The sequence below is a fragment of the Budorcas taxicolor genome, chromosome 11 (assembly GCF_023091745.1).
Source record: "Budorcas taxicolor isolate Tak-1 chromosome 11, Takin1.1, whole genome shotgun sequence".
NCBI lineage: Eukaryota > Metazoa > Chordata > Mammalia > Artiodactyla > Bovidae > Budorcas > Budorcas taxicolor.
In genome coordinates, this window is record NC_068920.1 from 37,382,121 (window position 1) to 37,394,469 (window position 12,349).

Below are 12,349 nucleotides of genomic sequence, written 5' to 3' on the forward strand. Positions count from 1 at the left end.
TACTTTATTCTATAAAATGTTTTATAAAATTGTTTACCCCATGAAATATTATACTCTATAAAAATATTTTAAATGTTATAATTAATATCTGACACAAAAGTTTGAAGTTTTAAAAATCTAATATCACATTTAAGCACTTTATTTCTTCAGTACAAAAATAAGCTTAAAATTTTAATATAAATATTTAGAATAAGTTCAGCTCAGTTCAGTTCAGTCACTCAGTTGTGTCCAACTCTTTGCAACCCTATGGACTGCAGCAGGCCAGGCTTCCCTGCCCATCACCAACTCCGGGAGCTTACTCAAACTCATGTGCATTGAGTCAGTGATGCCAGCCAACTCTCTCATCCTCTGTTGTCCCCTTCTCCTCCCGCCTTCATTCTTCCCCAGCATCAGGGTGTTTTCCAATGAGTCAGTTGTTCACATCAAGTGGCCAAAGTATTGGAGTTTCAGCTTCAACATCAGTCCTTCCAATGAACACCCAGGACTGATCTCCTTTAGGATGGACTGGTTGGATCTCCTTGCAGTCTAAGGGACTCTCAGGAGTCTTCTCCAACACCACAGTTCAAAAGCATCAATTCTGTGCTCAGCTTTCTTTATAGTCCAACTCTCACATCCATACATGATTACTGGAAAAATCATGGTTTGACTAGATGGACCTTTGTTGGCAAAGTAATGTCTCTGCTTCTTAATATGCTGTCTAGGTTGGTCATCACTTTTCTTCCAAGGAGTGATCGTCTTTTAATGTAATGGCTGTAGCTACCATCTGCAGTGATTTTGAAGCCCCCCAAAATAAAGTCTGCCACTGTTTCCACTGTTTCCCCATCTATTTTTCATGAAGTGATGGGACTGGATGCCATAATCTTAGTTTTCTGAATGTTGAGCTTTAAGCCAACTTTTTCACTCTCCTCTTTCACTTTCATCAAGAGGCTCTTCAGTTCTTCTTTGCTTTCTGCCTTAAGTGTGGTGTCATCTGCATATCTGAGGTTATTGATATTTCTCCCAGCAATCTTGAGGCTAAGTTGTTCTTCATCCAGCCTGGCATTTTGCACGATGTACTCTGTATATAAGTTAAATAAGTAGGGTGGCAATTTAAAACAAGTAGGGTGAGTCAAATTTCTTTCCAGTTTATTTAACTTATAATTGCAGAAACCAGATGAGGAAATATATATGCTCTTCAGAAACAGGTGGAATAATTTTCCCCCCATTGGAAAAAAATCCATTTATTTTAAATATTTTTATATTGATCTTATTAGTGGTAATAATAGTAATACAATTCAAATGTTCAGTTGTGCCAAAGTCTGAAAATTTTCCATGCTAGTTTTCCAATGACAATGTGGCAATATGTATAGCAATAAATTTGAACCATTTGTTTCTTTAGCCATCAAGTATCTAGGGGTATCTACTCTGTATGGAGGGCTTCCAAGTGGCTCAGTGGTAAAGAATCTGCTTGCCACTGCAAGAGACACAGAAAATGCTGGTTTGATCCTCAGTTGGGAAGATCCCCTAGAGGCGGAAATGGAAACCCCTCCAGTATTCTTGTCTCAAAAATCCCATGGACAGAGGAGCCTTGCTGCCTATAGTCCATGGGATCACAAAGAGTCGGACACTACTGAGTGACTGAGAATGCACACGTTCTGTATGGAGCACAGCTAAGTTTTGTGGGAACTCAAAATAAGTCACATTTGTTGCCAGTCATCTGCTATTTTTATCTACACAGCATCCTATCTTTGGGGAATTTTCTATCCCTTAGGGCACCTGAACCTGGTATATCAACTTTCAACATGTAGGAGCTCTATCAGTATTTGGGCTTCCAAGGTGGCACTACTGGTGAAGAACCCTCCTGCCAACACAGGACACCCAAGAAATGCAGGTTCAATCCTTGGGTCGGGATATCCCATGGAGGAGAGCATGGCAACCCAATCCAGTATTCTTGCCTGGAGAATCCCATGGACAGAGGAGCCTGGTAGGCTACAATCCATAGGGTTACAAAGAGTCAGACATGACTAAGAGACTTAGCATGCTATCAATATTTATTAAATTAAATAATTGAAATACATTCTTATAATATTCAAATGCAATGACAAATATGAAAGAACAAAGAATTTAAGAAAAAGAATACAAATTTAAACAAATGAGAAACCCATGAAAATGATTACATTATAGGTGATAGTTTTAAAACTAATTTTCTCATTTACAGAGAAAACAAGAAACTCCACATGTGTAAAGCAATGTCTTTCCAAGAGTGACTTTAACAGATTGTGCCATGGCGATTTTCTGTGTCAATATTTCTCCTGGTTGTTCCTAATTTTATCCTTTCCATTGTTTGCCTATTTTCTAATGAAACATGATTTTATAAAGGAGATTTGTGTTGAGACTTTCAACCATGATCTTTCTTAGAGGTCTGTTCTTTTCTTTAAAATATCAGGGCTTGCATATCCAAAATCAGTTAACTTCCTTGCTTTCATTATCTCAAATTTTCACATATCAGAAAGCTAGTTCTCATTCTAAGTTGAAGGAGGACGTTGGGATGGTAAGAAATAAGAGATCATTGAGGTGACAATAGTTTCTTGTTGACCACTATGTTGAGATGTTTCAAAGGAGAAAGAGGAGAATTTGAGAGTCACACTGAATTTATTTTCAGTACATTATAAGATTGCATCTTTTAATCATTATTTATCTTGTTTAAAGAACACTCTATCATGCATTGGAAAAGGAAATGGCAACCCACTCCAGTGTTCTTGCCTGGAGAATCCCAGGGACGGGGGAGCCTGGTGGGCTGTCGTCTATGGGGTTGCACAGAGTCAGACATGACCTAAGTGACTTAGCAGCAGCAGTAGCAGCATAATAAATATTAATGCTTTCTATTTCCTATCTCTTCTCTTTCATTATCTTACCATTTCTTCCCCTTCTAGTTGCCATGCTGAGGGGAAAGTTCAAATTACATGCAAATGTGTCACTTGTAGTAACCCAATTTCAAACATTCTACTAGAAAATAATGTTACTTGAGAAATACACTGATTTTGAAAAAAACCCAAATCAAAGAATAACAAGAGGCTTTTGTAAAATAAGATCCATGAAATATGAAAAGTTGATGCTTACATACTCAACCAACATCACTACTTGAAGATTAAATATTTAAGTATTAAAGTAGGACTTCTCTGGTGGCTCAGATGGTAAAGAATCCACCTGCAGTGTAGGTGATCTGGGTTTCATTCCTAGGTCAGGAAGATCCCCTGGGCAAGGGAATGGCTACCCTCTCCAGTATTCTTGCCTGAAGAATTCCGTGGACAGAGAGCCTGGCAGGCTACATTCCATGGGGTCACAAAGAGTTGGACACAACTGAGTGATTAACACATACACATACACACAAATATTAAGGTACTGCTTTACAGTAAAAGAATAAATCTCATTTGGTGGAAGAAATTCACCATGATTGAAATGAATAGAATTAACCATGTGTGCTTAGTAGCTCAGTCATGTCTGACTTTTTGTCACCCCATGGACTGTAGCCCTCCAGTCTTTTCTGTCCGTGGAATTTTCCAGGCAAGAATAACGGAGCAAGTTGCCGTTCCCTCCTCCTAGGAATCCTCCCAATCCAGGGATGGAACTCGAGTCTCTTACGTCTCCTGCATTGGCAGGCCGATTCTTTACCACTGCACCCCTGAGAAATCTCCAATATTATATATTTTGATTTATATGTCAATCTCTAATTTATTAATTGAAAGCATAGCCCTTTGACTTCCACCAAAGAGCTGGTGTCTAGACTGAAGATCCCCTGGTGAAGAAAATGGCAACCCAATGCAATATTCTTGCCTGTGAGATCCCATGGAAAGAGGGGCCTGGTGGTCTACAGTCCAGAGTCACAAAGTGTTGGATATGACCTAGAGACTAAACAACGACAAAAACAATCATAAAAATTACTCTAAAAGCGTATGCCTTTTCTCTACCCCTTCAATCAAAATTCAAGAACTGAGATAGTTGCTCACAAAATATTTTGCAAAGCTGTTACATATTCAAAAGAGAAGAGTAAAAAATTTTTATTGCAGGTATACCCACAAAAACAGGTGCCTGCGTGCATGCTCAGTTGTTTCAAGAGCACCTGAGTGAGTTGCCTTGCCCTTCCTCATATAGAATTTTCCTGACCCAGATATCAGACCTGCATCTCCTGCATGGCAGGCGGATTCTTCACCAACTGAGCCACCCTTTAATACTAAAGGTAAAATAATGAGTCTCCATCTTGCCATCTGGGCTTCCTTGGTGGCTCAGACAGTAAAGAATCTGCCTGCAATGTGGGAAACCTGGGTTCAATCCCTGGGTCAGGAAGATCCCCTGGAGGAGGGCATGGCAACCCATTATAGTATTCTTGCCTAGGGAACTCCATGGACAGAGGAGCCTGGTGGGCTATATACAGGCAGTCACAAAGAGCCAGGCACAACTGAGCGAGTAAGCGCAGCACAGCACATCTTGCCATCTAGGTCCATGTTTGGTAAATATATTCTTTGAGTGACCTGTAATAAAGAGTGAAAAGCAGGCTACCAAGTTGGTAACTAAGAAAATCCCTCTGGACAGATTTAAGCTTAATTGATTACAACAACAAAAGTAGTATTTTCTTATAGCTTTCTTAAAAATATATTGGCATTGTCAAATTGAAACTGTCTACTCATTAAATATAAACTTTTTAGTTTCAATCCTTTTACTTCATTAAAATCAATAAATCAATATCTACAGTGTGAAGAGAAAATTAATGAGTATTTTTAAATGATGAATTCATTTTGCAAACCTAGAAAAATATCATATTTTAGTAAAGGTGTTTTGGAATTAGTTCCCCTAATATAAGTGAACTTCTTAGAACCATGCTAGTATATCTATAAGCGTAAAATACGTAGAAACAAGTTCAAGGTTAACTGGCCATGATAATAGCACAAATCCTCCAGTACAATGGGATTTGATAAAATGACAAGTTTCATATCCTTCTGTCTAGAAAAAACTTCACTCATCAAGTCAGCTGGCTCCTCTTTGTTAAGTAAATCCTCCGAAGATGCAGTTTATACATAACACAGGTGTTAATTATAGTTCATTCCTTTGGTTATTTACCTTTAAGATTAGATATATTTGTTGGCTTAAGAAGAGAACAGAAGCCTTGACTGCTTATGTGTTAGTAAGAGGAAATTTTAGGGGCATATTCTATCCTAAGTCAAAGTTAACATGTCTTGGCTTTCATTACTCAAAGGAATGCCAAGTCTAGTTGGGAATATGACCTTGCCACTGTGTCATCACCTCACATCTGCTAAATGCTGACAATAACCCATTTTGGAGCTAATATCTTGACAAACAACAATCTCCCGTGAGTTAGTTTTGGCATATTTGCAAGTATTCATGAACACTGACAGAAAAAAAGCTTTTCCTAAAGGAATTCTTAGAATAAAAAAAAACTCATTTCCTTAGTTATGGTTTTTATGTACTGAGAAAAAGTAACGAAGTAGGTAGATTCTTGGCAAAATGAGCTCTTAATCATGTTGAGTACATATTTGCAAAACATTAACCATGGTTTCATAATATGCTCTTGAAATCATAAGCAAAGAAAAGCTCAGAATCACAACATAAGAGGCAAAGGAAAAAATCCCCATGCGTGACGATGTGTTACATAGAATGGTTAAAATTAAAATCCAAAGTGACAATTTTGCTATTCTTTACTTAGACCCTCTATTTTAAAAAATGGGGTCCGGTGGCTTTTTGCTAATTATGAGACATGAGACGCCTATAAAACCTAGTTCTTAAAGTGAAAAAGAGGCAGAAATTTCCGGCCTCTAATTTGGCCAGTTCAACTGTTCAGATTTTAAAACCAGAAATATAAAATCTCACTATGTTGTGTGAAAAGCCAAGTAGTTTATAGTTCACTGTAAAAATAAAAACACACGTATATATCAGAATTGCTTCTTCTGAAAAAATAATGACCTATAATTTGAGGACCATTTAGAAAGTAAGAATTCTTATAAAAAATGAAGATATTATAAAGGATGGAATTATATAACAAAGCATCTGGAAATTAGATTGACCTTTCCTCCTCAACTTAAATACCCCTATAATTATATTTAGATTTGAGGTAAAATTAAGATTTATATCATAACAATCCTTTCTTGAAATCAAAACATAATTTCGTTGACTTTCTTTGAATGACAATGGTGTTCATCAAATAATCCATCACTACTCAGCCCCCCGGAAGTTAGTGAGACCAGTTAGTATCTCCAGTGAGCAAACGTGGTAACAGTTACTTCTTGGTCAAAGAATATAAACAAACTAGTAAGTATAAACAAACTAGTAATTGATATTTACTAGCTTGTTCATATTTCTCCCAAAACCACAGCAGTGCAGGAGTTTACATGTTGTGTGTGCATATTTAATCGTTCAGTCTTGCCTGATGCTTATGATCCCATGGACCTTAGCCCACCAGCCTCCTCTGTCCATGGGATTCTCCAGGCAAGAATACTGAAGTGGGTTTCCATGCCCTTCTGCAGGGGATCTTCCCCTCCCAGGGACTGAACCCAAGTATCCTGCTGTCTCCTGCGCTGCAAGTGGATTCTTTACCACTGAGCCACAGGAAAGCCCAGTTTACATGTTACGGAGCCTACATTATTGCCTTGTCACTTTGTGTTTATTTCATTTAATACTCACAGATATCCTATGGGTGGTGGTGGTTTAGTCTCAAAGTCGTGTCCGACTCTTGGCAACCCCATGGGCTATATAGCCTGCCAGGCTCCTCTGTCCATGGAATTCTCCAGGCAAGAATACTGGAGTGGGTTGCCATTTCCTTCTCCAGGGGATCTTCCCAACCCAGAAATCGAATTCAGATCTCCGGCATTGCAGGTAGAGATTCATTACCGACTGAGCTAGTAGTGTTATATCCATTGGATAAATCAGGAAATGGAGGATAAAGTTGGTCATTACTGACATAATGGTCATAATAAGTAAAAAGGTTGAGAATTTAGTGACATTTGCTAAGGTGTTAATATGTTGTAGACCCTCAACAGTGGAGACCTATTTTCTTATATTTTCACAAATTCAAAGACTTTTGACATATTTTAATCTTTAACTTTTTCCTAAGAGTTAGAATAAGACATAGTGAAAAATCAATTTTAAGATGGGACATTTTCATATTACAGAGACTTGGGTCAATAAAGTGTGCTAGCATGGCACAAACTTATAAATTCCTTATATGAAAAACATTTTTTCTTTGATCCCTTCTTTTATAATGTGACAATACACTTTACTACACTTGTTCAAAAAGTAATATTGCAGAATTATAAATTCTGAGTCCCATAGTAAATTCTTTAGAAAATGTTTTTTAACCCTTTGTCAATTTTAAGGACACATTTTGAGGTAGTAAGATGGGGCTGTAAGAGAAATTCCATTCTCAAGAGTTGTTAAAATTCCAGGGAATCTTTGAATAATATTTATACCTAAGGATACAAGGGTGATAAAGATGATATTTCTAAAATGATTACCTGAAGCTGTCAATTGCCCGATTAACTCTCTTCATTTTTTTCCTCTCAAGAATAAAGTTCAGATTTTGTAGCATTCTAGAAGATTGATCTGCTTTCTGTTGATTTTTCACCACCATCTTTTTCTGGTAAGCATTAAGTCAAGCTATATTCAATATCTCAAGTGATTCCTATTCATTTATCCCACCAGTCACTCACTTGCAAACCTATGATAACATTTCCCTGCAGACCTGGGGCTTATTGCTCTCTAGGATGGAAACATTAGCTAGTTCAGAACAGAGTCATTTTTAAGAGTGAGTAAAGAAATTCTTTGGAAGGTAAACCTTCCTGAAGAGACAAGCAGACCTGAGAAACTGAGAAATTCAAGGAGAAAGAACATTTGAGCAACTGGATCTGGCCGTACTTAAAGTCAAAACTATACCATCTGACTTCTCACATACAAATGACAAATAATTTCTTTCACTTGTACCTATACTTTTATATACTTACTTATATATTCATTTTTCTAATTATCCCCTATATTTTAAGATAGGGATTCTAAATTTAGTGTGCGTAAGAATCCCTGGATAAGTTAGTGACAGATTTATGGCTTTTCTTTTAGAATTCCTGTTTTAGCCATTTGGGGAAAGAACCCAGGAATTTGCATTTCTTAGCCAATATTTCATGTGTTTCTTATATATTTGAGATTTTCATACTTTAAGGAAAATTGGTTTTAAGGATTAAGAAATTATGTGTTTTGATAGTACTTGAAAACTCAGCCACAAATATCAATAACGTTGTCTGGTACAAATATTAAGTGTTCTTCTTATCTCTCCAAGTATATATGCAATGAATAGCACTTGCTTTACTCAATCAGATAACTGAAAATAAGAATCAATGACTGTATCCTTAGAGAGGCATCCTTCTGATCAATAGCCATTGGCTGTTTTTACCTAACACTCAACACCAGGCACACTAACAAATAACCATTGGAATTAATGACTTTATATTGTGCTAGGTTCAGGACAGCTGTTCCAGAATCTTCTAATATGAACTGATACTTTTCACTGCTGATGGCAACCATGGCCCATGCTATCATGCCATCTGCTCAGCTCTCACTCACCAGCAGCTGCTGCTCTTGCTTTGGCACCGTCTGCCTGGCTATCTCTGCCTCCCATCTGTACTACTCCTTGGCAATGCTAAAATTACAACACATTTCACCCCCACTCCTAAAGAGAGGAATTCCTTAGTCATTTCTCCTTTTAGATATAGGAAAGCCCTTTGTGAAACCTCTACAGGGCTCACTCTTCTTTCCTCTCAGACATAACAATTTCATAGTATCAATGATTTCTTAAATTGTGGGAGAAACAGTCTTGTTTGTTACAGCAGAAATGCAGATACAAGTATAATAACATTTTGTGTTTAGATGATGTTTGTGCTTAAAAAATACTAAAAAGTACTAAAATAATTTTTAAGAACTAAAATATTTTACTAGTTATAAAGAAGCAAATGAACTCTTAGAGATTTTTGCAATGTATATATATTTTTGCAACACAAATGTGTTGACCATAAGCTTATCATATATTTGATTAACAAACAAATATGAGAACAGTAGTGTACTACTATCAGTGAGAAATATGAAATTTTAGAAACATTAACCCTGCTTGGTAAATATATAGAAATGATTGTAAATAAGATATAGAAAGATCAATTAAGTCTTTGGAAGAGGAATTTATCTGGTAGTCCAGTGGATACAGCTTCACCTTCCAATGCAGAGGATGTGGGTTCAATCCCTGGTCGAGGAGCAGAGATCCCACATATCTCACAACCAAAAACCCAAACCATAAAACAGAAGCAATACCATAATATATTCAATAAAGACTTAGAGAGGAAAAAAGTATTTAGAAGAGTTAATCTCTGAAACACTTCTCCAGTACCCTCCTTTATCTCTAAAGGCAGATGACTCCTTTCCAACAGAAAATAGAAGATTTTATCAATTAAAGAAATTAAATAAGAAGAGCTTTGGATTCAGGGGTATGAAATGAAGCACAAGGCAAAGATGAAATATATGGAAAAATTAAAAGAAGATATCTCATAATGATATCTATATACAGAATCAGAATTCTAAGTTCTAATCTTCCTACAAACAGATAATTCAATAGCCTTCCATAAACTTTAAATTAAAAGGTTATTTTCTCCTTTGGTGGTGGCAAAGGAAAACCTCCATATTTTTGTATTTGAGGTGTTTAAAGAAATCTTTAAGAGAGAAAATCATGATAGCCTTATTATGTCAAACAGAAAACAAATCCAGAATTAGTAAGGACAGACTTTTGACTGAAAAACTATTGCAAGGGAGAGGGAAAGGCTATTGCCTGGAGAAGAGACCAGAACTAAGTATAAGGGCTGTAGGATTTCTCAGGGCTGGGTGAGCTAGACAAAAAGTGTTGGAGAAGATTGGGAGGCAGCCAAATGCTACCTGTGTTTGTGAACTGGTTTTATCCAAAGGAGAAATAAACTTCTCCTATCTTTGGAACAGGACGTAGTTTTATAGCTCAGAGCAAGGCATCCCATCACAATCAGAGTCCCACCTTCTGTAGAAACAGAGAGAGAGTAATGCCATTTTTTTAAGAATTATTAATAATTAAAAATAATGCTGATAACACTAGGAATTTTATCTAGGCACATTCTGTAGAAGGTAAAGAGTAATCTTTTCTACTATAGAGGAAGATGTTCATCCTTTAAACAAAGATGCAAGCTGGGACTCAGCAAAGTTGAAAAACAGTGATTTCACTGTCTAGAATAAACTGATACCTGAAGATAAAATTATTCTATTTCTCCTTGGGAAAAAATAACATACAGATGTATTTCTCTGTCACTGTTGTTCCTTGTATAGACTTTACTAGCAATAATAGTTGAAAATTTTTCTTTCATTTTTTCAGATTTATTAATTTTTATATATTTAACAAAATACAGATGTTACTATGTTCTGGGACATTGATCTAAATGCTTAACAGATATTAATTCATTCAATCATAACAACCTCCCAAAATAGGTTTTATTAGTACCTCCATTTATAAACAAGGGAATGAAGACACAGAAAGGTTTAGTTGTTCAGGATACATTGATGATTGGCAGGGCACAGACTATGCTATTTTGATGAACCAACTAAAAACTATTTAAGTCACACAACATGGAGCAACAGAACTGAAAACGGAACCCAGATTTCTATGTTTTGTTTCCTATTTGAATAAGTTTTGCCTTTAAAACTTCCTTTTGTTGGATGAAAATCTGACCAACAAACTCAGAAAAAAAAATGCCTACCTTTTAGAAATCATAGCACCAGATTAAGACAGAAAGTTAATTATGAAAGGAAGAATAAATGTGGAAAAACCAGAGTAGCTTTCTTCAAGTAGATTCATTCTTGTCTCTTCTTAGGTGCAGCCCATCCCCCTCCAGCAAAAAGAAAACAAACAAAAAGCAACCTTTAAAGGGATTGTGTCTATGGCTTGATTCACTTAGAAATTTTATTTTCTTATAGCTTAAGTGCAATAAAATGTGTTTTTTAGAAACAAAACAAAACAGAAAGTTGAGCGATACAGACAAAAGATAAAACCATAAAATCTAAAGGTTTCTCAGGTGGTTCAGTGGTAAAGAATCCACCTGCCAGTGCAGAAGATATGGGTTCGATTCCTGATCCAGGAAGATCCCACATGCCACGGAGCAACTAAGGCCATGTGCTACAACTATTGAGCCTGTGCTCTAGAGCCTGGGAATCACAACTACTGAGATTTGGGTACTGCAACTGCTGGACCCGTGTGCCCCGAGCTCATGCTCTGCAACAAGAGAAGGCACCCCAGTGAGAAGCCCAGACACTGCAACTAGAGAGTAGCTCCTGCTCATGTCAACTAGAGAAAAATCCTAGCACAGCCAAAATTAATAAATACATAAATTTTTAAATAAAAATTAAAAAGTAGGATTTCTTCAATCCATAAGGAAGATCTACATCTGTAACTAACTAATAAGAAACACTGTTTATAAATTGTTTATTTTTTGTGTGTAGAACATTTGTTTATTTTTGTTCGTTTTTATTGGAGAATAGTAAAAATGTTACTTTACAATTTTGTGTTAGTTTCTGCTGTCCAGCAAAGACAGAATCAACTATACATATACATATATCCCATATTTTCGTTGGATTTCCTCCCCAATTAGATCACTACAGAGCATTGAGTAGAGTTCTCTGTGCTGTAATTGTAACTCTTAATCAAAATTACCTAAATCCTTTGTAAAGAGAAAAACATGAAAGGTGGAAAAATAAAAATTGACAGTCAAACACAAACGTTTGAAGAAATTAACTGAAAGGCAATGTGGAACTGTATCTGAATTCTATGTTCCTGGACAGTAGCAACTATCAAGAAATCCCCAAGCATGTGTTGATTCCAAGAAAAGACTAGCCACAAAGGACTATCCTACTCTTACATATTCAGAAATACGGCACTTTCCCTCCTTCCTCCTGACTCTCATAGACTTGTGTATGACTCCTTTATAAAACTCCTTTTATAAAACTCCTCTATAAAACTCCAGACTCCTTTTCTTTCAGGCAATCTCCACCTGTTTCCCTATCACAAGAGGCTGAATACAGTTATCTCCTTAATTGTCCTATGCGTTTGTCTTCCACATAGTGCAACTTTCTACAGCTGTGTACATCCCTTTTACAATAATTAACTAGTAATTTTTGGATGTAGGAAAACATTTCATACTGACACAAGGAAAGTCAGATTTTTCTTAACTGTAGACACACTAGCTCCCAGGCAGACAAACGCATGAGAGCTTGTAGCTTCAGTTCTACAACCTCAGCCACAAATCACAAGTAA